General features: G+C 35.7%; 1 long non-coding RNA gene across 1 annotated transcript; it reads right to left on the minus strand.

Annotated features, from left to right (window-relative positions):
* On the minus strand, nucleotides 1-27821 carry LOC129923695 (uncharacterized). Its single transcript, XR_008775696.1, has 4 exons — nucleotides 27636-27821; nucleotides 4370-4459; nucleotides 3067-3191; nucleotides 1-464 (listed from the first exon to the last, which is right to left on the minus strand). It is a non-coding gene; the product is annotated as an uncharacterized LOC129923695 (long non-coding RNA).
* Between the last annotated feature and the right edge of the window lie 36 nt (nucleotides 27822-27857).

Below are 27857 nucleotides of genomic sequence, written 5' to 3' on the forward strand. Positions count from 1 at the left end.
AACTTTTTTCTTGATGAACTTTATTAATGTTTTTATCAAATGAAATAATGATAATAATAATAATAAAGAAATATTGAGCATAAACATTTCTCTGGCGACTAATTATAATTGATAAAAATGTATATTATCCTCTAACCGCTTGTACTATATACTCGGGCGGCTAGGTAATATCCCGTGCTAGAACCAGAAGGATCGCTTTTTGAATAACGTTTTTCTAAATAACGTTTTTCTTGTTCCAAATTTGGTATTCAAAAGTCGAATAATTAGAATGAATTATTTATACACAATCTATATATTTAAAAAAAGGATGATGTTATTTATGTTGTTGGTGTAGGTTGCTGTGTCGTCTGTTTCGTATTCAATAGAAATGACTTTCAAAGTCGTTGTTTTCCTCAAGCAGTGATTTCTTGTCCCAGATTGAGCGCTTGTTCCATCGACCTCGCTTCCCTTTGGAAGAACTGCAACTGATAAGAAAAAGAGCAGGTCAAGGACATCTATTTTGGGAAAAGGGATTATAAGCAAGCAAAAAAACAAAATTACTTCTTCGATTTTCGATCTTTAGGGCAGATAATGTAAAGGTCATCTGTTTTTTCTGGTCAACGGTTAACGAGGGTTTCTCGTGGCGAACACAATGACCAATGCTTTTACGTTTCCTAACTAAATTAGAGTTGAGTGGACACATGGGAGCCCTAAAAATCCCGATTTCAAAATCACAGCCTTGTAAATACGAATGCCACGGACCAAAAATCACCGAAAAAACTCGTTAAATGGAATTGAGCCTCTGCAGGTTTATTATGGGCAGGAGTATTGAGATTCGGATATAACGAGACTAATTATTATAGTAGGCCTGACTGCAGACTTGTGATGTAGCAACGCGTGGTCATCTCTATTCGTTCATCAACAAACAGAAAAGCACCAAACATTTTGTTTGTCAGAAAAGAGAATCAAAGATGTGAGATAATTTAAAGTATAAGAGAAACTATGTGTCTATATGTGAACCTATTTAGTCAGTTCACATTTTGATTTTGTTCATTTTGGTTGTCTTCAGACCTACTTCATACTGACTTTTTAGTAATCAACAAATTTGTTCATATTGACTTTTTCATGTTAGTTTCGTTCAAATAGACTTAAACCATGTCATTTAGATTGTATATTCTAATTTCCTTTGCTGATATAGACTTTATTTATACATTTTGGCATTATACAAATGCAATTGTATTTCTTCTTGATTTTGTTCATATATCTCCATTCGTTTATTCTTCCATTTTAACATGTTTGTAAATTGTAAAATGTTTGACATGTTTCGGATGTTCCTTCAGAATTGAAGATAAACTTCTTCCTAGCCCAAAACCTCCCGCAGAAAGACGGGGGATGGCAGCGGGGCAGGGCCACCAAACGACAGTCCAAAGCGCATACCGCACGACCAGGCAGCCATCTTTGATGTTATGGAGAGTGTATGTGTGTGTGTTTATTTTATTGTGACGGTGAGAAGTTAGTTGGTGGCTGGTGCAAGAGAAGCGGCTCTGTTGTAAGCTGTCTTGGGTACGCCAGACGACTCCAGAATGCCAGAGTGAAAAGACGTGTTTTGTAGTGAGTTAGATTTAGAATTTGTATAAAATACAATTTTACTACTAATGTTTACTACTTTTATTTCATTTCATCTGAAGTTAAATTTGTCTACATTGTAATAAAATTTATGTTTAGTCTTGTTCAAAAAGAAGTTACTCAAGTTATTTACATTTTTATAAGTTAAAATATAATACGCCTTCAGCTGTTTAGTTGTCTACCAGCAGTTTGGTTAGGGTTAGGGTTAGGGTTAGGACCGTCAACAGCACTGGGGGGGGGATGTCATTGTGAGATACAGCATATGGTCTGTTGCTAAGTGACGTTTCTCTTGTCCTGTATACAGAGATGAGTTGAGGGGGGGGGCACGATGCTCCGGTCCCTACCCTCAGGGGGAGTCACACACAGAGAGGCGCCTATATATGTTAATGGTAAATGGGGGCGGGGGCACCAATAAAGTACCTTGCCCCGGGCGCACGTTTTGCTCTGCCTGTATAGTCTTTTTGTTGCCTTAGTTCTCAAAGGTTGATTGACTAGACTGCGTCTTTTACTAGATCGCCTTACAACTTTAAATCGCTATGGCATTAACGATCATTCTGGGGCCTTTACTGTTCTCAAAACACTAAGTTTAGAAGACTCAACATAAGTACAAATGGAATGTCACTGTAGCAGGTTTATACAACAGACTTCGCTTGTTCTTAATAACAACGGAAATTGTTTCGAATCATTAGCACCCAAGAAAGCAATAGATTCTTTTTCCTTAGCAGAGCTAAAATAGCTCTACGTTAATAATTTTTTAAAAAGTTATATTCTGGTTATGAAGCTGTTCTGAATTAAGATCTTTAGTGGGAAATAGTAAAGATCATTCAGTGGTCAGTCGTACGTTAAAGATTATTTTAGTATTCTTAAGGTTAATTTATTCATTGAATTTATATTGCAACATTGCAATACAATAATTTACTACGCCTGTTATTTTACAAATGAATGATTAAGTTATTTACAATTTTAATCTGTAAAAGATATTCATTTCACACTTAAACAGTCTCTAGTCACTCCAGAGTGTGTCAATATAGCTCTAGATATAGATTTTGTATGAACTATCCCATTAGATATTATGGATTAGCATTGGTAGCCAAACGAACTTTCTATGAAGCTACAATAGAGCAGATGTAGAGGGGATCTTCTTCTGCGTTGTGATTGTTATGTTGGATGAACTGTACAGTAGTGTCCAGAATAGGCAGCTCTCCAGTTTTTCTTCGAGAGGGTATTTTGAACCAGTGTCTTTTTTCGGACCTCTCGATACAGCTTTGAAGGACATGGTCAGCATTCAATTGTGACACTCCATAAGGACAATGTTATTGGTCCCAATAATAAATGAAATTAAAGTTTTTAATGTCAAACTACAACATCCCTGGTATGAGCTATGAATTATATCGAACAAACTAAATGTGTGTATCTAAATTAAGGTTTAGTGATTTATCTGGGGTTGGGGGGGGGACTTACGGTGGAGCTGACTCTGCATCTGGTTGACACATGAAATAACACAGTGTGTACTTGTCACAACACTCCATCTCTGACGTGATGCCCAGGTTCTCGTCTCGTTTACACTTTAACACATCCTTCATGCACTGCAGATAGAATGGTATTCGAAATTAGAGTCTTCATTATATAGGCCTCGGCCTAGGACATCTTTAAGCCTTGGGGTATCACTAAAACTTTAACACATCCTTCATGCACTGCAGATAGAAAGGTATTCGAAATTAGAGTCTTCATTATATAGGCCTCGGCCTAGGACATCTTTAAGCCTTGGGGTATCACTAAAACTTTAACACATCCTTCATGCACTGCAGATAGAAAGGTATTCGATATTAGAGTCTTCATTATATAGGCCTCGGCCTAGGACATCTTTAAGCCTTGGGGTATCACTAAAACTTTAACACATCCTTCATGCACTGCAGATAGAAAGGTATTCGATATTAGAGTCTTCATTATATAGGCCTCGGCCTAGGACATCTTTAAGCCTTGGGGTATCACTAAAACTTTAACACATCCTTCATGCACTGCAGATCTAAAGGTATTCGATATTAGAGTCTTCATTATATAGGCCTCGGCCTAGGACATCTTTAAGCCTTGGGGTATCACTAAAACTTTAACACATTACTCATGCAATGCAGATAGAAATGTGTTCGACATTAGAGTCTTCATTATATAGGACTCAGCCGAAGATATCCTTAAGCCGAATGGAAGACAACATGAAAGAATGGACAGGTCTGTCATATGCTGAAATTCTATCAAAGGCAAAGGTCAGAGAGGAATGGAAAAAGACAGATCTTGTGTGGTGCCCCAACGGTTTAACAGACTAAGGGATAGGTGAAGGTGATATCAACTCCGTCTGACTTTTACATATTCTGCAAACGTTATTTCTCCCACATCCCATTCTCAGACCAAATTTTGCACAATTATTCATTGTTTATAAAAAAAAATGAATCAATAAATAAATTAACATAATAATTAATTAAATAGTTGCAATTAATTAATTTGGTTTGCTCTTGAAAAGGGAAATAAACATCTCAGAACTGAGAAATATGGCTGTAACAAAAGTTTTACTTTTAAAGCATTTGTAACAGTTTGCTTGTTTTAAGTTCAATTCAGCCCCCCTCCCCCTACCACCACCACCGGTCGTTAAGAAAAATGTGATAAACATGCAGTGAACATAAAACTGTGATACCCACCTGCAACATGCAGTGAACATAAAACTGTGATACCCACCTGCAACATGCAGTGAACATAAAACTGTGATACCCACCTGCAACATGCAAGTCTGCGCGCCATCTGTGATTGCGATGATGTATAAGACTGCTGTTAAGGTGAGAACAAATTGTGTGCTGGGTTTCATCTGAAGAATAAAGTTAAGGTCATTCTATAATGATGAGTAGCTATAGTGACCAGGGGTGGACTGGCTTTATGGGCATTCGGGCTCATCCCCGATGGGCTACTTTGAATGACAGCAAGTCCCGTTAACGTGATGAGAGACCTTAAGCCTTGAATGTGGATGTTAATGTACACAGTAGAAGGGAGTAGACGGAACTATTGCTCGCTCCATTTTCAAGCTGTATGTATGACTTTATGCGTAATAACAAAAGTCGTGAAAGCATGTAATCAAGTATTCAATTAAATATAATTAAGGTTGAGATTGTACGGTAGTGATTTCTTTTTGTACAAATTAAGATTTCATATATAGCCTCTAATTCTACCTACATATAGAAATATAATACGTCACACAAAAAACCACCTTTGTAATTAGGCGTTTAGTTTTCGATTATTAACATTTATATATTGTGAAGGCAGATACCTATAGATGTGCATCATATGACACGTAACTTGTGGGCCGGTTCGTATGGTATCGACACATTGTCCGACCCTGATATTGACTATAACAGAGAGAGAGAGAGAGAGAGAAAGAGAGAGAGAGAGAGAGGAAGAAAGAGAGAAAGGGAGAGAGAGAGAAAGAGAAGTAACCAGCAAGACTGTCAAAAACTCCAAATAAAAGGCGAATCGATTCCCTGCATTCTGTACTGCATTCATGGATTCTACTTGCAAGCACATTTTATCTCATAGTGAAAAAAGCAGAGCACAGACTACTAGGACAGGGGTCGGCAACCTTTTGAGTCGGAAGAGCCAAAAATTACATTTTACAAATTTATAAGTTTTTAAAGAGCCACATTTTTTTTCTTGCCAACTCTAAATATTTCACACACAATTATTTTTTGTAATGAAAAAATATAACGAATTCATATATAAGTAGTGTTCTTCACAACAAATTAGATAATATATATGATATATGACATTATTAGATAATTATTTTTTCTATTTCGGCAACAACTAAAGCTATTAAACATTTACTTACAACACTAACTTGTACTTCATAACAAACAATTGAACAAACAAATTCAATGGGAGCGATGGCTTTGCAAGGTTTTAGAAAGTTTGGATACATTTAGCTCATAACTTATTTTAACTTATTTCTTTTAAAGCTGTCCACTTTTGTTGCGTTACGTACATACATTTCTGGACATCCAACTCTTCCAACTTGCTTTTCAACTCTGTAAATTTTCCACAACACAAAGTTTTACTTTTTTAATCGATCACTTGCATTTCTACAGATCCAGTATCAATTTCAAATGGATCAAATTAGATTTCGTTACTATTTGTGTTGAGAGCGGATTTACTAGGAATGCTAGAATGGTTTTGTTGGTTTTGAGCTGCTCTAATCTGTCAAGAAATTCATCTTTGATTTTTTTATAACTGTGCTGAAATAATTCGTGTCAAAATTTGCGCCGATTTTATCGTGATACTGCTTTAGACATTGAAAATGAAGTAACTGACCACTCTTCATATCTTCTTTTTCTTCAACACAAACAAATTCTATCAAAACATCGGCTTGGTTTCCCTTTTCTTGCAGTTTTGGCTTCAGCTCATTTAATTTCGCAGTTATATCCACAATAAAGTAAAATTTTTGCAACCATTTGTCGTTCTCTATTTCAGGGTTATGTTAATTTAGCAATGAATTTATTTCATTCAAGCACAAAGCAAAACATTTCATCATCTTACCTTGGAAAGCCATCGCGCTTTGTTATGCAGAGAGAGGTTGGAATACTGAGTCACCATTTCTTTTAAGAATTCTTTAAACTGACGATGGTAGAATGCTTTTGACAAGATGCTGTTAACGGTCTTGATTACCAACTATTTTAGTCGGAATCGGTTTGGGCACAAAGCACTTCTTGGTGCATTAGTCAGTGAGACGTAAGAATTTCGTGGTTTATTTTGCTCCGAATAATCGTTGTTGTCTTTTTATGTTTTGGTCATATCTCTGGCTCCATCAGTTGCTATTTAAATGATTTTATTGTCTTCAAGGTACTTTTGCTCGGCATTCGCTCCATCTTCCCCTCTAGTTTGTCCCGAGAGAGGTAGCAATCCTAGAATTTCTTCTTTTGGACCTTGGGAAGACATATACCTGACAAAATTTACAACTTGTTCCGTGTCTTTAATGTCGCAAGACTCATCTATAGTGAGTGATAAGGCAAAAGAAAGTTGAATTTCTTCCATCTGCAAAATTATTACATTTAAAGACATTTTAGCTATTCTGTCTTGTACTGTTTCAGCGGATAGTGGCGAATCTTGGATTTTTTTTTTTTCAAGATTTCTGGTTTGTTTTTAAAATCACGAAACAGTTCTTCAGCTGCACGTAGGAAGCAGTCTTTGACATACTCACCATCTGAAAATGGTTTGCCTTTTTGTGCTATTTCTTTTGATACCGCAAAGCTTGCTAGATTAGCATTACTTGTAGATTGCTTCTAGCTTTGAGAAAATAATCGCTTCTAACTTGAAACAACAAACTATACGTCACAGTCAAAGCATGTGGTTAAGACGCCGATTTGTCTTGCGTCAAAGCGAATTAAAATGTACATAGAAACATCCAACGACGGCGTCATTCGAGAGCTTCCGACGGACTGACAACAGTGAGGACGCGTATAATGGGGTGTGTGGTGTGGTGAAAGGCGATTACAAGTGGCTGAGAGATCGAAGTGGCGCCTAATCTTCGTTAAAAGATTCAGAACTATTTTTTTTTTAAATGTTGATAAAAGTATGGAACTAAAGAGCCGCAGCTTCACATCAAAAGAGCCGCATGTGGCTCGCGAGTCGCAGGTTGCCGACCCCGGTTAACTAGGACAGAAAAGAAATCGCCAGCACAGCGCTGTGGAGCGCTTTTAGAGCAGGACATAACACAAAAAGTCAAAATTATCAACGCAAGTCACTTAATCACCCCCCCCCCGCACATCCAAAACAAACAAAAAACGCAGTACAAGACCATCCGCCCCCCCCCCCCCAGAGGACAAAAGTGATCATCATTGAAGGACAAAGTCGAAGTGAATAAAGCATAAGTCAAATAAAGTCATAAAATAGAAGAGGCCGGAAAGAAATATACTAAAGTGTGAGAGACATTCAAGGCACATGTAAGCATTATATCTGTAATGGGTTGATGCTTGTCAGATCAGAATAATTTTTTAGCGGGCCGGTAGTGATTACGAAAAACACGTCAACAGAACAAAGATACTGCACTTTGATAAATTCTAACAAGAAATAATACCGATAAAAAGAGATGTGTTAGTCAAGAGATATTAACTACATCAAAACTTTCAACTCTTTAAAAAAAAATCACTTTTGCCTACTTTTCAGCCCGTCGCGTCCCAAGGGGACAGTGAGCCTGGTTAGAAAAGGAGAAAAATCTGACCCAGGAAACTACAGACCAGTATCACTTACCAGCATCACATGTAAATCCTAGAACACATAATAAACCACTTACAGAAACATAATGTCCTTACTCCATACCAACATGGCTTTAGGAAATTTAGATCATGTGAAACACAACTAATAGGACTAATTGATGATTTTTCAAAAGTGAGCTAATAGATGCTTACTAGATTTTTCAAAAACTTTAGACAAAGTTCACCACCATAGTTTGCTTAAAAAAATTAAAATATTTTGGCATTGATGGTTCATTGCATCAGTGGATTAAAGATTTTCTGATAGGGAGAGAACAAACTGTAATAATAAATGGCTCTAAATCAACACCAATAACAGTAAACTTAAGGTGTATCACAAGGAACAGTCTTAGGTCCTCTACTATTTTTAATTTACATTAACGATTTACCACATTGCATTAGTTCAGGAACAAAAGTCAGATTATTCGCTGACGATTGCATAATATATAGAACAATAAAAACAACACAAGACACAGATATTTTACAAAGAGAATTAGATGCATTACAGAAATGGGAATCAAATTGGAGCATGTCTTTCCACCCAGAAAAATGTCAGTTATTAAGAGTAACAAAGAAACTAAAACAAATTAATTCCACTTATCTTATCCATGGTAAACCAGTAACACAGACTAAAAACGCAAAATACCTAGGTGTAATAATAAATAAAAAAAACTGTCATGGAATCCCCATATTGATGAAACTATCAAAAAATCAAACAAAGCATTAGGGTTTATTAAAAGAAATTTCTATAAATCAAATAAAAACATAAAACTAAAATGTTATTTAACCTTGGTTAGGCCAATTATAGAATATGCATCCTCTGTTTGGGACCCCTCAACTCAAGAAAACATTGGGAAACTGGAACAGACACAAAATAGAGCAGTGAGGTTTATAACAAACGAATATTTACATTTGACTACAGTAACACCTTTAATAAAATCATTAAATTTAGAAAGCCTTCAGGATAGAAGACTTAAAAGTAAAGTAGCAATTATACATCACTGAACCATAATCTTCAAATACAAAAACAAAATTTAATAAAATACTCTAAAAGACACAGAGATAAACGGACGTTTCTTGTCCCATATGCTAGTACAAATGTGTACAAGTGCTCCTTCTTCCCTAGTGCTATTAGAGCATAGAATAGGTTGCCTGAGCTAGCCAGGAAAACCAGTGACTTGGCAGAATTTAAGTCATTGGTTAATATGCATGACTAAATGCATGACGCGTAGGACGTAATCATCTTCTTTTTTGAAGTAACGTCTGTATTATATAAGATAAGATAAAGCGTGATAAAAACAAATAAAACTAATTGTAGTAAGGGAGGCAATCCATGAAATCCAACTATATCAAAAGATGGGATAGATAGCTTCCCCTTTACTTAAAAAACAATAAATCTTTTTTCCATGTAATTTGAATATATGGAAATTTAATTAAGTAAGGGAAAATACTCATGAAATTAAATTCATTTAAAAAGATTTGATTGGTAGCTTCCCTTTTATTTTAAAGCTTCTTTCTTCATTATTTTACATTTAAATCTGTGAAAGTTTAGCATTTTCAGAACATATTTAATATGCTTTTACAACGTAAGCATCTGAAGACCTAGGGCAGAAATTTTGTAGAGTCCCCTATCCGTTTCAGGCCTTAATACAATAATAAATGCCCTTAATTATGTATTTTAATAAATCATAAGGCAGAAGTGTCAATACAGTACGAATTGAGACAACGATCTATGGGTCTTCACTGTACACATGTTGCGTTCAGGCTTTCTATAATGATTGGTCTCGATACGACACGTTACGATTCCGTTAGATACACGCTTTACGTCTGTGTATAAACAGCATCGCCTTCAAAATAACGCAATGTCTAGTCTTCAATGATAAACTTTGAACAGGACCACCTGTTCGCGTTTTAAATAAATACTTTTAATTACTATTACCATTTGTGTGTATGTAGGGGGCCTGTGGCCTACGATATAAGCCAATGTTATCTATGTTCTGGAGTGAGACGTTAATGTGGTACCTATGCCTCGCGAGAAGAAAGTGACCTATTATTATAAACATCGTTTTTAAGTTCTAAAATCTTTGAACTATGAATTGTTCGAATTTCCAAATATCTTAACCATGCCACCCAGTAAAAATGTTATATTTGGCAGTAACAGAGAGCTCGTACAGAATTAGATGAAGGGGAAGTAATACGCACACGTACAGCTATTTGCATCGATAATAATGAAAAAAACAGTGAATGTGTAAATAATACAAGTACGTATCTAATTGAATAAAATGTAATTTATATTTAATTTATACTAATTTAAATTAGAGAAAAAAAACTATCTAATTAATACAATACATTTTGAGCAAAATTACCTTTTTCTAAATTAACAAAAATAATATTAAACTCCACAAAAATTAATATTCTTTGATGCAGAATACATTGTATCGATATTTGAAACCCAAAATTAGCACTGAACATAGAGCTCCTTATAAACAAAAAGAGAGAAATAAATAAAAAAGAATGTATTCTAATTGCACAAATGCATCGCTGACTACTGTTCCTACAGAGAGACTGTTGGGCTCTACAAAAATGCTAAAATTAGATTGAATGTTGCAGTAGCTAGAACATTGGCAATACTGACATCATCATGAATGTCAGTTTGGACTACAGTATATAGGATTAGCCAGTTGTGACCTGTACCTTGATAGAACCAGTCAGCTTATCTCTGTATCTTTGTAGAGCTAGTTAGTTGAGTTATGTACCTTGATAGAGTTAGTCAGTTGAGTTTTGTACCTTGATAGAGTTAGTTTATCTCTGTACCCTGATAGATTTAGTCAGCTTATCTCTGTACCTTGAGAGAATTAGTCATTCGAGTTCTGTGCCTTGGTAGAGTTAGTCAGATGAGTTCTATACTTGATCATCATCATAACACTCAATTTGACTGAGGGCTTGGGAGATTCAAATTTTAAAACCCTGGACAGAAACCCTGCTGTTTCGCGTAGTGCACACATGTCACCATACAGGTTGAGACTTTGTGGTTCTTTTAAGTCAGTCAATTCTGTGGTTCTATTAAGTCAGTCAATTCTGTATAGTTTATTTACAACAGCACTAGTCACAGCGGTGTAGTGTGTGAGTGAGGGAGAGAAAGTGAGTGAGTGTGTGTATGTGAAAGCATAAGATTGTGTGTGAGTGTGCATGAGTCTGCGCTATGAACGAGTTTCTTACAGATAAGGTCAGTTTTGTCCATAGTCATAGGTCCAAACAGTCAGTCGCTAACATCAAATAAGATGACGTCACCTTACTGTCGGACACAATAAGACAGAATGTACATTCATCTCATTAAACTGGATGATAAAAAAACAACGACACTAAACAACAACGAACTGCCTGCCATGCAGAATATTCGCAGCATGCTTCCAAGACATTGGTCAACAATTTTGACTTCTGTGACCTAAAACTAGTTCACCATCACCTATCCCTTAGTCTGTTGAACAGTTGGGGCAGCACACAAGATCTGTCAACCGTCTTTCTCCATTCCACTCTGTCCTTTGTCCTGGATAGAATTACATTCAACGACAGGATTGTTCAATCTTTGATGTTGTCTTCTCCTCGCTTCCTAGATCTAGTCAATAATTATAGAGCTACATATTTGTTTGGTTACTTATTAAATATTAAACTATAGTCTTGTAACAATTTATAAATAAATTAAAAAAAATACTCGAATAACACAGTTGAGAGTATCAATAAAAAATGCACTCACCATTTTAATGCACGCGTTCATGTATGGTAAAGGGACATAACAAGCGTCTTTTTTCAAAAGTCGTTAAGGGTCGATAACAAGTATTGGAGTTGTCAAAAACTATGAAAGAGAACCAAGTGTAAGGGGCAAACGGCACATTTTGTGTCGCCCCAGGGACGTGGTCATCGTCATCCGATGATCGGTCGCCGTGTTCCGACATAAAAGTCTTGACTTACTTCCCCTGTGAAGGGGCTTGGTTGTGTTACCCCATGATGCAGAAAGTCTGTTTTAAATCTGGGGATGGTGCTAAATGTTGAAAAACTATCTAGGAGGATAAGACTTCAGAATGGCCAATTACGTTATTTGTTTTCGTTTGGTTATCAATCTGTGTGTCAGTCACAACTGTTAGTTTTGTATGCAGGTCATTTTATACAATATCAATGAACTATTATCTATAATCATCCTTACTAATCAATAGATTGTAATGACTGATTATGAATAATACTTAATCTATTAAAAGTTACCCATGTTTGAACATGAATTATACTTAATCTATGAATAGATATCCATGATTGAATACGAAGGTTTGTCAGTAGATTGAATTCGAATGTTATTAAAACTATAAAAAAGGTTGCCATGATTGAGTTAGAATGTTAGTCCATTAACTCTTTCCCTCCGTATTTATTTATCAAATTCTGGTGGAATCAACGTTGGTATTGTCAGTTAGGAGAGAAAGAGTTAATAGATCGTACTGATTTAACATGAATGCTAGCCTGTTTATAGATGTTATTTTGCTGTATAAAGTTTCCCACTTTTGTAAAGGTGTGATTATTTTCTTTGTAAAGTTTCTGTTGTTTTAGAATACTTTGAATATTGTCGCATCACTTTCTATCAATTTGTACAATCAAGATATAACAGAATAGGGACCCTATGTTCTTTCTGATTCTTATCAGAACAGCTAACAATAGCCTAGAACTTACAAGCTTCATAATCTAAGGTGTTTTCCAAATTGTTTTCCGCGAAACCCTATAATCCTAACCCCGAATAGGTGTTCCAAGAACTACTGAAATAATTAACTAGTACGCTACCACATGAATTAATTTCTATTTTTAAAAAAAAGCAATCTGTTCCGCTAAATACTCTGAGTGTGCAAAGTGTGCCTTTCAAGAATCAATTTGGGAACACTGATATTATTTTTTTTTTGTGATTGTCATAAGAGTTTCAGAATATTGAATATTTTAATTTTGGAGATACCACTTTAACTGTTTATGTCAAAAAGTGATTTGAATTAATTAAAATGTTTAATTCTTTAGCTTACATTAAAGATGTGAGATTCTCTTTAATGAATTAACATTTTATTTGTGCAATGACCACTATTACTTTATAACGTCCTTAATGATTGGAGTGTATGTCTGTGTTTCTGATGTAGCCATGAGTAAAGGTGAGCGGATAGTTTGGTTGTGTAGGCTGAAGAAATTCTGATGAAACCAGGAGGTGATCTTTCCTAGTTAAAGTTCATAAATACTGGTGTGAACGTTGAAATGGTTGGGGGTGGGGGGCAAGCGAGGAAAAAATGTATTTTTAATGTGTTATATCTTGTCAGAGGAGGCGCAGTGGCTGAGCGGTAAAGCGCTTGGCTTCCGAACCGGGGACCGGGGTTCGAATCCTGGTGAAGACTGGGATTTTTAATTTCGGGATCTTCGGGCGCCTCTGAGTCCACCCAGCTCTAATGGGTACCTGACATTAGTTAGGGAAAAGTAAAGGCGGTTGGTCGTTGTGCTGGCCACGTGACACCCTTGTTAACCGTAGGCCACAGAAACAGATGACCTTTACATCATCTGCCATATAGACCACAAGGTCTGAAAGGGAAACTTTACTTTACTTTACTATATCTTGTCAGAGAATCATTTTTAGCTTGTGTTTCTACAGACATTTATATTGAAGTTGAACGCTGCGCGTATTAAAAGTAAAAGTTACATTGAGTTTTGTTTCATAAGAAGTTTGTTCAATTTTTTTTTAAAGTTCTACATTAAGAATATAATACACCTACACCGGTTTAACTGTAACAGCTGTTTAAAGCTTCAACCCAGCGACCCAGTTTCTGCGTCGGCCTCCAAACAGTCTGAGAGAAGCCTAGATCTGCATGCCAGGGGAAGTAAATAGACTAAAGACAGAGCTGACACTGGTTGGATAGGGGTTGTTAGGGCTTTGAAAGAGGGAGGGGGAGAGTTGTAAACTGAACATATGTCATTGGATACCTTACTGTTAAATGAACCTGACATTAATTAATTGACGTTCGCCTGAAGAGGAAAGGGAGTGCACTCACAAATAGGGAAAGCAGACGATCTTGAATAACTTTGTCCAGTCATTAAAAAAAACAACAACAAATAAATGTTTAGAACAAATAGAGTTTTGTTTCGTTTTGAAATGGAGCTAATTTTAAAACAAGTTTCCACTTTTAGTTGATTTGTCTCTTGTAAATAAGCGTTTAGGTTTTCAGTTGCTGTTTGTTGTCACTTGCGTATATAAGAAAATCTTAGCATAGATAACGAGAGTGTGTGTTTACAAATCGGCCCTGTCACAAAAAAAAATATTTTGGCCCACAAAGATCATAAAGGCCTTGGAAAAGAAGAACAACTGTGGAGCTATAAAATATCTTACGTTCTTTAGTAAGAACGTGTGTAAGTCCCTTACGTTCGTCCCCCATACGGGATACGCGCCCTGCCCAGAGTAATTGTCGGACCATAAGAAGTCCCTCTATACCAGCGGTTCTCAACCTTTTAAGCTCGGCGACCCCTGACAAATCGTCAATTGACCCCCAAAGGGGTCGCGACCCACAGGTTGAGAACCCCTGCTCTATACTGTCTACACCGGCGTTTGCAAGGACATCGCTGTTTGTAGTGCCTTCTTGCCACCGTGTGTCCATGATGGAGCGCAAGCAACTTTGTCAGTACAAGAACAAATTAACACAAATATTTAAAAAAAAATGTAACGTCATTGACTCACACTGCGACGTCTATAAACAATGAGTTTATTTTTCTAGCGGTGTATCGAAGTTCTCTGCCTCTAGCTATTTCATGACTCTTCGAGGTGTACGCTGTAGAACATGAACTTAGCCCATAACATGCTACGTCATGTTTCTATGTCTATGAGCATGGCATGTAATAACTACATCGCGTAGAACACTAGATATTACCTTATGATATTACGTATCAACATCAATCTGAAATCAATCATGGGTTCAGCAGAGACCAATCGTTTTAGAAGGCCTGAGCACTGACCTGCAACGTCACAACCTTGTGGGCAGTTTAGACCCATACCTCGTTGCCACGTCACAGGTCTGTAGTAGATGGTTCAGATTCCGAACTAAGGAGTCTTAGATTTCGAATCCTGGTGAAGACCGCTGACTTACAGTACCAAATTTCTGGTAGACAACTAAACCGCTGTAGGTGTATTATATTTTAACTTATAAAACTTGAAATAACGTGGATAAATTTGTGTGTGAACAAAACTAACTATAACTTTTATTACAATATAGACAAATGCAACTTGAAAGGAAAAGAAATAAACTGATATTTAGGCAACTAATTTTAAACCAAAAGCACGTCTTTACACTCTGGCTTCCTGGAGTCGTCTGGTGTACTGAACACATCTTACGACAGGCAGCTTATCTTGCATCATTCTATAAAATTATCATTAAATTAATGCTCTCTCTTTCTCTCCCTCTCTCTCTCGACAACTAAAAATAAATATCTAAACACCTTTATAACACGCACACACTCACTCCGTAACACCAGAGTCCACTCAAGTCGGATAAAACTTACATGCGTTGAGGAAATAAAGGGCAGTAGTTGTGCTGGCCACATGACACCCTAGTAAACAGTCCAGCATAGAAACAGATGAGCTTTGCATCCTAGATCGCATTATATACTTGCTCTGAGAACTAAAACCTTAGAGACAATGTTTTATACTCTGTAACATTATACTGTAGCACTATTACACGTCAATGAAAATAAAAACAATAACAGACTGCATTTTATAGAAAGCAGACAACAGTGTACTTAATGGTGTCATTTGATTGTTAAATAGTTTTAAAACATTTTCAACAAATAGACTAGAATTGTGACATTTAAAAATCTCCATGATTAGTGTAAAGTCTTATGCGAGGATCAGATGACATAAGGGTTATTTTTAAGTTCAATAGATACTTTGTAGGATATAAATTGGCAAAGATGATATATTATAAGCAATGAAATACATACAAATATACTGAATCATAAGCACGGGCGTAGCCAGGATTTTTTTTCGGGGGGGGGGGGGGGTTTGGGGGGGGATTTTTTTTGCCACAGGTAAAAATGTGTACCCTCTCTTGAATACGCTCTTGGAATTAAGTGACTGTAGTTTGCTTTAGATTTTATATCGAAAAGAGAAGTTTTATCGTCAAAATAATCTGTTGGGGGTTTTCCACCTCAAAATGCCCTGTAGGGGGATCTTAAACTCAAAACCATCTGGAGGGGTTTCAAACTTTTAAAAAAAGCCATCTGTAGAAGAGAGGTTCAAACTCAAAACCCCCGATTGGATTGGCTACGCTCAAATAATTTTAGCGTGTAATTTGCTTTCTTTTTTATATTGAAGAGGTATTTTTAACATCAAACCCTTCTGAATGGGGGGTTTAAACTCAAAACCCCTTTTGGCGACGCTCATAGCATTTTGAGTGCGTAATTTGCTTTTTTTCTTACACTGAAGATGTATTTTTTAGCTTCAAACTCCACTGGAGGGGAGTTTAAACTCAAAACCCCTTTGACTACACTCATAACATTATGAGTGTATAATTTGCTTTGTTTTTAATATTAAAGAGGTATTTATTTACCTTCAAACCCCGCTGAAGGGGGGTTTAAACTAAAAACTAAAAGTCAAAACCCATTTAGCTACGCTCGTAAAATTTTGAGTGCGTAATTAGTTTTTTTTTTTATGTTGAAGAGGGGGTTTATCGTAAATTTTAGAGGGGGGTTTTTAAATCAAAATCTTTCTTAACTGTGCTCTTGGAATTAGGGGATTTTCGTATGCATTTTTTTTTTGTTTTGTTTTGTAGAAGAAGGGGAGTTAACTGCAAAAACCCCAGGTAGGGTTTTTTTAACTCAAAACCCCTGGTAGGGTTTTTTAAACTCGAACCCCTCTGGTAGGGTTTTCAACTCGAACCCCCCCCCCCGGAAGGGGTTTTTAAAACTCGAACCCCCCCTGGTAGGGGGTTTTAAACTCAAAACCCCTTCGGTTGTGCTGGGGCGAGTGATGGTTTAGTATTAAAATCTCACCTAAAATAAACAAAATCAAAGCAAAAAATCAATCACTAAATTCCGATTCCCCCCCCCCCCCCGGGCTACGCCCATGATCATAAGGATACTTTATCAAACATTATATACAAGAATATTTTTAAAAAGTAAAATAAAGTTCCCCTTTCGATCTATAGGGCAGATGTTGTTAAGATTATCTTTTTTTTTTTTTTTTTTTTTTGCAAACGGTTAACGAGCAGGGTGTCATGTGACAAAAAAAAAAGACCAACCGCCTTTAGTTTTCCCAACTTGAGTCAGGAACTCAGTGGAATCCCGTAATTCTAAATCCCAGTCTTCACCGAAATTCGAACCCAGGATCCGCAGGTCTTGAAGCCAAGCGCATAACCACTTAGCCACCGCACTCCAAAAACAAGAACAATTTATCGGAGATTATATTACGAGGATACTTTATCAAAGCTTATATAAACACAAGTATACTTAATATGGATGCATCGAAAGATGCGAGAATTCGTTATCAAAGATCATCTAACCACGAGTTTGACATCATGTTTTAAAATAAAGGCAGAACGCTACAATTAATGTCTATTTGAGCACTTTGAACTCAAACAACAACAAAAAAAATTCAACCAATGCCAGACTAAAACGTCAAGGCGAAGCTTCACCAACATACTCTCCAAACAAAATGTTTTTGATAAAGTAATTGTAACACATAGCCGACGGCAGCAGCCGTCATTGAGTGTCACGTGATACGTCGATGAACATAACAGTGAGTGTACACTACGAACCGAACCATCAGGGAAAATAATAACAAAGCAGTGAACTTATTCTGAGATTTTCATCTCTGTAACATATTTCATTTTGTATATAGTGAATAGATCTATAGTTCCATACTGTAACTTTGAAGGCATTTTAGTAGCGTTACTTTATTAATGGAGTCGCGGTGGCTGAGTGGTTAAGTGCTTAGCTTCCTAACCGCTGTTTCCGGTTTCGAATCCTGGGATTTTTAATTTCGGGATCCACCCAGCTGTGGAAAAGTCATCTGCCCTATAAACTGCAAGGTCTGAAAGGAACTTTACTATACTTTTTAATTTATTAGTGATTTTAGTCTACCTTGACTCTTTAAAATCGATTTTAAAATTCACTTTCCAAGATACAAAAGAAAAGTAAAAATGTTAGATTTTCCAGGTCTAATGGGTGCCCGACATTTGTTGGGACAAAGTTTAGGCGGTGGGTCGTTGTGCTGGCCACATGACACGCTCGCGAGCCACAGAAATGATCGCAAGGTGAACTTTATTCCTTACTTTAGACGTAGAAGGGGCCAAGATACTTTTACATTAGACAGTACAATCAACCTAGTTTAATAAATTTAATCTTAATTGAAATAATTAGATGTAGAATTATTAGAAGGATGTGGTGACACATTTGAAACAGAGAGTTGATATTCAGAATGTTGCATTAATGTTAAATGTCAAACGGATCGCATATCGTTGCAAGCGAAACGGCCATCTTGTCCCAAATATTTGAATAACTCAGTCTACTATTTAAACTTCACCTAAAGGGGACTTACTGGATAAACTTTAACTCAGTAATCTCCTCTTTGTATGTATTACGATTTTCAAGATACGGTCTACATTCTTTAAGCAGTAAAGTTTACAGTAACATAGAAAAAAAGGAGAGAAAACAACTTGGAGAAATGTGGAAGCGATGTAATGGAACCTAATGAAAAACTTAGGAAAATAGAAAAAAGAGGATGGGGAGAGATTTTGAAATTAATAGACAAACAAAAAAAAATGTCAAGGACGCCATTTGAAGTAGGACTGCTGCCAACTAAATACATTTTAAAAAAATGCGAAAGAGCTAAAAACATTTAAAGTTTACAATGATAAAGCGTGCAAGGGAGTTCGGGAGCCCGGGGGGGCTTGACCATTTTAGGGGCATTTAGACATTTGACCTCATGAAATGAAATAATGTGCTTAATAAATATATGTCTAAATTAAAATCGGTATATATTATTATTAACCAAAAAAGAAATCACTAAGACTATTTTAATTAATAACACCGTTGTTTATTGGCGAGATAATGCACAAGTGACAAATCTCAATTCATATCATCTCACATCGTGCTTTCTCTGCAGCAAAGTCATGTATAGCATCATCTATAACATCATCTATAACATCATTTAGTATTTTTGACTCCCCAATAATAGCAAGATAATATTGCAAGTTTAATATTTAATGTAAAAAAAAAAAAAAAAAAAAACATCTAGGAAATTCATTTGGGGGAGCCCTTAAGTGGAGACCCGGGGACTTTCAAATTTAGAAAAACCCCTACGCTAGATACGACACAGAAAAATTTCACAAAAATATATTTCCTCTATTCTGTACAGCGGACACAAAGGTCTAGCTATTAATTGTTAACCGCCATAGTTGAGTTTTTCTAATATAACAAAACGGCTAATTTAATAACTGGATTTGTTGGTGTGTTGTTGTTTTTTACTCGACTGAACGTCATAAGTTAACAAGTAGTTTTTCTAAATTATTTTTGAGATGTTTATAGTTCCAAGCTTGGAACTATTTGAGTTCTCTGCAGTTTGTGGAACTGTGTATACTTAAAAGGAATAACCAAAAATAGATCCATGTGTTTGTCTATAGCCCTATAGTGGCAAATATTTCCGTAATGTAAAACCACAACTAGATTGTTAGTATTGTTATTATACTTAGGCCACATACCAGACACAGAAATCTTAAAACTCCAACATGACCAGTATTAATGCGACAGTAAAAAGTAAATGTTGTCCGCATGCCAGACAATCGCCTTCCCAAACAACTTCTGTATCGGGAGCTGTGTGCAGGAAAACGCTCCCAGGGAAGCCAATACAAGCGCTACAAAGACACTCTCAAGAGCTCCTTCAAGGAATGCGATATCGACATTCACAGCTGGGAAGCACTAGCTCTCGAGCGCTCCTCATGGCGTGAAGCTGTGAGTCTCGGAGTCTCAAGATTTGAAGCAAGAAGAGTGGCCAGGGCGATAGAGCGCCGAACCAACAAAAAGAAGGCCTATCGGCAACTGACCAAACCTACCCCATGCCACGTATGTGGCCGGTTTTTTAAAGCGAGATTGGACTTTACAGTCATCTTCGACTCCATAGGAAATGAGAAACGTGCTCATCTTCGACAACGAAGGAGGAGCTATATATATATATTATACTTCGGCTAAAGGACGGACAGTGATGCCCACAGGAAGCGCTATAAAGATAAACTCAGCGGCTTTTTTTTCCCTTTCTAGCATAGAAGAAAGCATCAGGCAACAGATGTCTTCTACAGAGACAGAGATCTCTCACAAAAGTCGAGGGATAAACATCTGAGTCTCAAAGAAAGGCCCTAGTGGAAGACATGCGCAAAAGACGAAAATTAGAAGACTACCGGCGGAAAACGGCTTTATCTGCATTAGAGTTGGCAAAATATTGTTACGAATCTCCCTATCCAGGCTCGCTGCAAATGGTACCAAACGACACCACCAACTTAAAGAACTTGACAACTCTGGGCTTCAAAATAACGTAATAGTTTAATGTCAATAAATAACAGCCAACACTGTACAATTGGCAGCACGTAACACAAGACTGTACAAATATCTCTCCGCCGTATCAACTCTTGCACTGGTCTCTCTGTCTCGTCTCGGACTTGTACTGAGCCGTTGTAATGAACTGTAGATCGGGAAGTTGTGACTGACTGGTCTCTGATACCTTCGCTCTTTATATAGGGTCCCTACTGGCCTTCTCGAATCGGACAGAACGTCGCTCGACCATTCTGGGTGGTCAGATGACTACAATTCTCGTGACGCTCCTGAGCAGTGTTCACGACGCCGATCCTTCCCGAACCGTCATGTTGAAACTCGTCTCGGCTGACCGTCGTAGTCTACTTTTGTAGGCGTGGGCTGACTACACACACACACACCACCCCCATCTGTGCCACCACATATGTAGATCGCAACAGGGTCACGTGACATACTGCACACTTTAATGTTCTGACTTCAAGACCATGCCTTATTATTATGCAAGAAACTCACTTTGAAATCTCAGATTTTTTCTCTGTTTCTCTGAATCTGATTATTTACAAGCGTAAAAAGTGCACTAATAGGATTGTTTATCATAATGCGTTTTTAAACAAATATATGCGGAGGAATACAGAGGTAAATTACCACTTTCAACTGATTTCAGATTTATATATGCACGAGGAAATCTTATAACGAGTACAACTATTGTATACACTGTGTATTGTTTTCATTCGGCGACCACGACATAGGAAATTTTGGAAAATTTGGCGCATTTAGTTGTATGAATCTGTGGAGCCTGTATATGCAATGTTAAACTATATTTGTCCATATTTGTGAGGAACTATATTTTAATACGATTCACAAAATTTGAATAATGGGAAGTTAATAATTTTAAAGAGACATTGTACATGATTTTGTACATCATCCGTATTGCCTACTTGCAATCACTTTGTGATATTTTCGCTATATCTCGTTAAGTCAATATTTTACTCTGCCTTGAGAATATTGAATGCCTAGCACTCAACCTTTTTCGTAATTTTACATTGCCCATTCGTTGAAACCTAGCTTTCAAAATTACATTGAAATATAAATTTGGCTTCACTACTTACATTAAAGAAAGTGGTCTTCTAAAACGACGTGTTTAAAGAAAAGTTGAAGTCCAAATAGGAGCTCTATATTATTAATTTGGCTTCAAAACTTTTGAAAGGTGTCTTCTAAAATGTGGTGTTTAAAAGGTGTCCAAATAGGCATATCAAAATATTAATTTGGCTTCAAAACTAGCAATGTTAAACAAAATTGTCTTCTTATTTGACAATTTAAAATAATGATTAAAAAAATGTAAGTATTTTGCATTTTGACCTAAAAATAAAATTTAAAAAAAAATATTTAAGAAAATGAAAGAATGACAAGAAATATTCAAACAAACATTTTCTATTTGCGACACTAGTGCGAAATGGTGTGCTAAAAATTATCATACCTTTCAGGTATTATAGGTAGATCAAACAAAACAATATATCAAATGAACATTTAACTATGTTTAAAGATACGTAGAAGAGGTCAAAACTGTTGGTTTATTTTACGGAGAAACTAGCTAACATAAATGTGGTTTAAATTTAGAATCTAGTTCAGTAATGGGACAAACTAAGAAATGTTTAATCCGGCCTCTCCACAAGTTTTGTAAAACTGATTTAAAAAAAAAAAAATTTCCCTCATAATGTACAAAAGTCAAGTTGTTAATACGAATTGAAAAAATAAGACTCTTTCTAGACTATTCTAGGGTGCAAATCAAGCAATTAAAATCTGATGCTAATAACGATTTGTATCGAAAATGTAAAAAAAAATTGAACATGTTTAAATTAAAACGTTAAATGTTAATTTGCAGGACATGATTCGCCGTCTCAAGCACACGCAGTTAAGGATTTGGGGGCCCTGGAGGCTTGACCTCTTTAAGGGCCCCGCATTTAGACATTGAACATCACGACATGAAATAAAGGCGTAATATTTAATGTAAAAACAAATTTCGGAAACTCATTTGGGGTGCCCCCTTAAGTGGGGACCCGTGGGAGATTTTTAATTTAGCCTCCCCCCCTTCCCAGCCAATTTAGATTCTCCTCTGCGTAAATCTGTGTTTACATCGTAGAATGAAAACGAATGGGGAAAACGTTTTCAAAAAGGAGGGGGGGGGGGCGAAATAATTTAGGAAACAAACACACACACACACACACACGTGTCTCTCACACACACAAATACACACACATACGCAACCACGACCAAAAAAAAATAGTAGACAAGCAAAATAAATTTGCGCAGATATGACAGTACGAGCCTGCGCGAGGTAAAAGTAAAAAGGGGAGGCGTCTGCAAGCAGCCGTAACGTAGAGGGGAAAAAACTGAAATTGTTTAACAGAGTTTATGTGCTGTGCTCTGTTGACTCCATGTATGGAGACATAAATCAGGAGCTTTAGATTGAGGTAGTTAGGGGAGGCAAGCACAAACAGATTTTCGGATCAATTAAGTTGTATATATATATATATATATATATATATATATATATATATATATATATATATAAATACCGTTTATAATACCATCTGGTATTATAATTAAAAATATAATGTACAATATTTGTACATAATGCTTACCGCTGACCGATTGATCAAGAGATCTCATCAACTGTCATATGGATTCGCAAGAAATTTCGTACACAGGATCCTTTTATTTCCTTGGCACTCACTAAGACACGTTTTGACAGATTCGCAGCCTGACATCGCAAGTGACGAAAAATCGCAAGCTTTTTATCAAATCTTTGTATTTTATTTACGATACTTTGCTGAAAGGCAGCAGAAAGTATATATAAAGTATATATAGAAATAGGGGGGAAAAAAAAGAAAAAAAAAAGATTTTCCTGTATTTTCTCTCTTTTCCCCTACAGATGTCCCTTCAAAAAAGTTTACAATTGCGACATTTACGTACGTCCATGTGTTAATCTGGTCAAGAATGTTAATAAGAAACTTAAACTATGCTAAGTCTTTGTTTTTTCTGGCTAATTCAGGCAGGGCCGGTCCTACAGATTGCGGGGCCCTATGCGAAACGGATTGCTCCGGGCCTATTCTGGGTTGTGATAAGGATAATAAGTGAAAATAAAATTTTGTATTAGAAAATAAATTCGTCTTTGCATTTTATTCATACTTTAGTAGGCCTAAGTACTAAATCACTGTCAACTTAGCTTTACGAGCCATCTACAGTAGGTTGTAGTTTTTCAACAAAAAGCTGATAAACATTCAGATCTGCCTTTTAGATTTACTATGAGCTGCAAAATATCGCTTTTTTTTTAAAGAGGTCGAGATAGATTTAGATCTATATTTATATGCCAGTGACTATTAAAGTACATTAAGTATTTGAACTTCTTGTTTTGGTTAAAATTCGCCTTATTATTACATTTTTATTAAATGAAAGCTGACAATGCCGTTTTTTTTAATTTCTAGTAGGATTGGCGTTTTCCATATTAAATGACACCCAGAAATGACAATTTTGTATTTTCTTTAAAGGAGATTTGCATCAGTGTTCAGAAGATTTTAATATTTCAGGAGATTGTAATGACGTTTTCGTATATTTTACAATTTCAGGAGAATCCCAGAAACCCTTTAATGATAAGTTAAAATGGTTTATTTTAATAAATTACATCTAGAATTCGCGCGGGGCCTATGAAAGTGCCTAAAACCAGCCCTGGATTCAGGCAACCCGTGTCATGTTCTAGCGGCACTAGGAAAAAAGGAGAACTAGTACGAATTTGTTCAGTCATTTTTTGAAGATAATGTTGACCAGGAACAGGAAAGGTCTAAAAAAAATTTTTTTTTCATTTCACTTAATTGGTTTCACCTGGTTCGTCTTTACTAAGTTATTCCATATGTTTTAGAATGCATTGAAGTCCTGACCCAAAGGGTGTTTTTTTTTTTTTATTCTAAAATCTTCTTAGCTTTCTTGAGAAAGTTTGTCTCGAACAGTTGCCCTAATGGAGTTTGTTTGCTACCAATGACCTCACTAGAGAACATTGAGGCTTTGGTGAAGTTTGTTCTAATTGTTACAAACCTTTTATCAACTCGCTCTGTCTGTCTTTTAAGTACTTTTTTTACGTTATTCTTGTTAATGTTTAGGCTTCCATACCAGCCAGTGATTTGAAACTTAAAACTTAAAAAAAAAACTGCAAGGCCTTTCGCCAACACTAAAGGAACACATTTTTCTTAGTTAATCGAAATCTTTGGTGTTCAGTATTTACAGTAAAAATTAATTTATCGGAATACAGTTTATATTTTTGTGGTTAACTCTTTCTCTCCGTAATTATTTTCCTTGATCCGACGGAATTATTTATTTTTCTCATTTGCAGTTCACCTTCCTGTTATGATTTAAATTCTATTTAAAAAAATTTCAGAAAATATTTTGTTTTAGAATTAAAGGGAAATGCATACTCTTTATATAATACAAATTAATGTTTAGAAAAACCATAAATTAATTTAATGTGGTCAAATCAACGAGGGTATCGTCAATTAGGAGAGAAAGAGTTAATTTGTAGTTTTGAATAAGAGAAGTGTCGATGAGCTATGTTTTCATGAAAAAGTTATATGAAACATTGCGTAAGTTTGTAGCACATACCTATATATGTTATACCTAGACTGGAAAACGGGAACAAATTATTATCTGATAATGATCACAGATTGCTATGTACGTAACTTTTTTCAAGCTGTAAGGTAAAACGCCCCGAATCTAGGAAAATCGCTCTTTTTTTTTTTTTGTCTAAAGAAAGTAATGATCTTTAGTTTTTAAAGTTAAGGAATCCGTTAATACCGTTTTGCGGATTTTAAATAGAATGTGCTATTAATCACAGAACTATATATTCACTCTAATCTATACAATTAAAGCCAATTCGTAATAGTTTCCATTGAGATAGTGTTTCAAAAATCCTAGATCGAAATAATTGAAGTCTGTTGATTTTAATCATCTTGTATACATTTAAATAGATTGACTACCAAGATTACCTCCATGTCTCACATGCATATGTTGCCGGAAGTCATCTGTCAAAATTGAGAAAAGACTAAATGTGGCTCAACAAAAATGGCTGAGACGGATTTTGGGAATCAGTTACACAGATCGGGTCTCAAACAAGGAAATCCTATGGGAGTCGAACACTTAGTGAGGTTGTGACAGAGCGTCGCATGATGTTTGCAGGACATGTTCTCCGACAAAATGAACTACACATACCAAGAGTTGCCATGACATGGAGGCCAATACGAGGAAAGAGGAAACAGGGACGTCCTCGTATAACTTGGCGCCACACCTTCATGAAGACCTTAGGAACAGTGGACACCAGGTGGGAGGAGGCTTCAGACGGGAAGACCTTAGTCTAAGTAAGTAACTAAGTAAGACTACCAAGATCTTTCTAGATTATGTATCTAAAAATTGCAAAATAATAATTATGAGGCGCGAGTGCTCTTATTTTCGATGTTCAATTACTAGATCTAGATCTAAACATTAAATTATATGCTGCATAGTCTAGGGTTTAAAAAAACATTGCTCCTTATAAGTACTTTGCTAAACAAACGCCTTGTTGTAGCTTTCAGTAGTGTTAGAGATTTCCATGTCCAGTCTAAGTAGAATATACGACTGTGGTTTGTAGCTTTTTTTTTAAATTGTAATTTAGTTTGTAACACTGAATTTTAATTTAGCACCTCTAACATTGTTTAGATTATCATGAAAATCGCCATATACATTTAAGAAAGTTGAGTGTCTAAATCAGACCGATGGTTCTTGCAGGGAACTATATTCTATTGGCCAAAAGTTGGACATATCTGCTATTATACATTTTGTCAACACATTTCTTTTTCAATTGAAAATAATAGTCTATAAGAGGAAATAAAACTTTCTATCTTGTTAAATTATATGAAATCTTCAGATAAAAATTAACTCTTAAAAAATAGTACACAACTAAATTTATTGAGCTCATAAAGAACTCCATGGAAGAAGCAAGTAATATAATTTAAAAAACAAGATAAATGTTAAAAGTACTTTTTAGAAACACAATACTTCTTTTATGAAGCTTATATGCGATTGTTTTTTATCTTTAAAAAATAAATGAATTTTAAATTTAAAAAACATTTTTAAACCCGCCCCCTTCCCCCTTCTGGGCGAGAAAGAACCCTGGTTAAGCGAATGTATAAATCTACTACACTACACCTTTTAATATTCCATTGATAAGCATTTAGATCTAGACTTAGAAGACAATATGCAAAATTTTCCTGAACATTAATTTATTAAATTCTTGAATCACTAAAGCCTTTTCTTCGGAAATTCCCAAACGAGATCTAGACCTAAATTGAGTCTCAAGCCAAAATTACATTTATTTATTTTTACTTTGAAAAGTTATAACGTTCAAACTAGAATTTTTCCCGTGTGGCCAACGAGCTAGTAATTCTTTAAATTTAATTCAAACTGTTACATTTCTAGGAAAATCATTAGAGCCATTTTTAAGACCAGCTGTCCGCCCACCATCAATGAAGGAGTAACTTGAATACAGGTATTGTAAAAAACAAAACTAAAATGTTTGAGCACAAATAGACGCCCACAGAAGAAACAAGTATAGTTTTTAAAATAATTCAAACTTTATTGAAGATTTTCATACACAGAGGCAAATCTATAAATAGCAAGCTTTTTGGCGTATCCGGTGAACAGAAAAAAAAAAGGAAGTAGCTATATATAGTGTCAAAAGTTGTATGATTTTTTTTTTTGCTCTTTTGAGCATTGCAGAATTGTTGCTATTAAACAAAATAATTATTTACCAGTAATTAATAGTCCCATTGGTTACTTTTAGATTATTGATTCATGTCTTGTCTATGTCAATGAACATTTGTTCGATGTTTCATCTTGATCCGAGAATGTGTATTGGAGAAATAACGTACACACTTTTTACCAAACAGACAGACAGAGTGACTTGGCAAAAGCTTTGTAAAAATATATATAATAATAACTAGATATAATTTATTCAGTAATAAATAAGAGAAATCCCTTTAAAATTAATGTAACACAGATTTTTCTGTGTGTAATGTTTTAAGAAATTATTGATAGATGAATTTAAAAACAACAACAATAATTTAAATTAAACTAAAACAAGAAGTAATTTACCTTCTCTGTTTCTGTAAAGTAGACAAAACAAAAAAGATCTTTCTTGGAATTGGTCGAAAAGAAAGTAAGTTTTTTTTGTTTTTTTTCGGAAACAGATTCACTTCTCAGGGCTGCTGCAGTCTACCTACCAACTCGTCCTAGAGACTTGACCACAAACCTTTTATACGGCTAATGGCTATTTTAGTGCGATGGCATCAGACTCTTGTCATGTGATACAGCAAG

This window comes from Biomphalaria glabrata, chromosome 17 (assembly GCF_947242115.1).
Source record: "Biomphalaria glabrata chromosome 17, xgBioGlab47.1, whole genome shotgun sequence".
NCBI lineage: Eukaryota > Metazoa > Mollusca > Gastropoda > Planorbidae > Biomphalaria > Biomphalaria glabrata.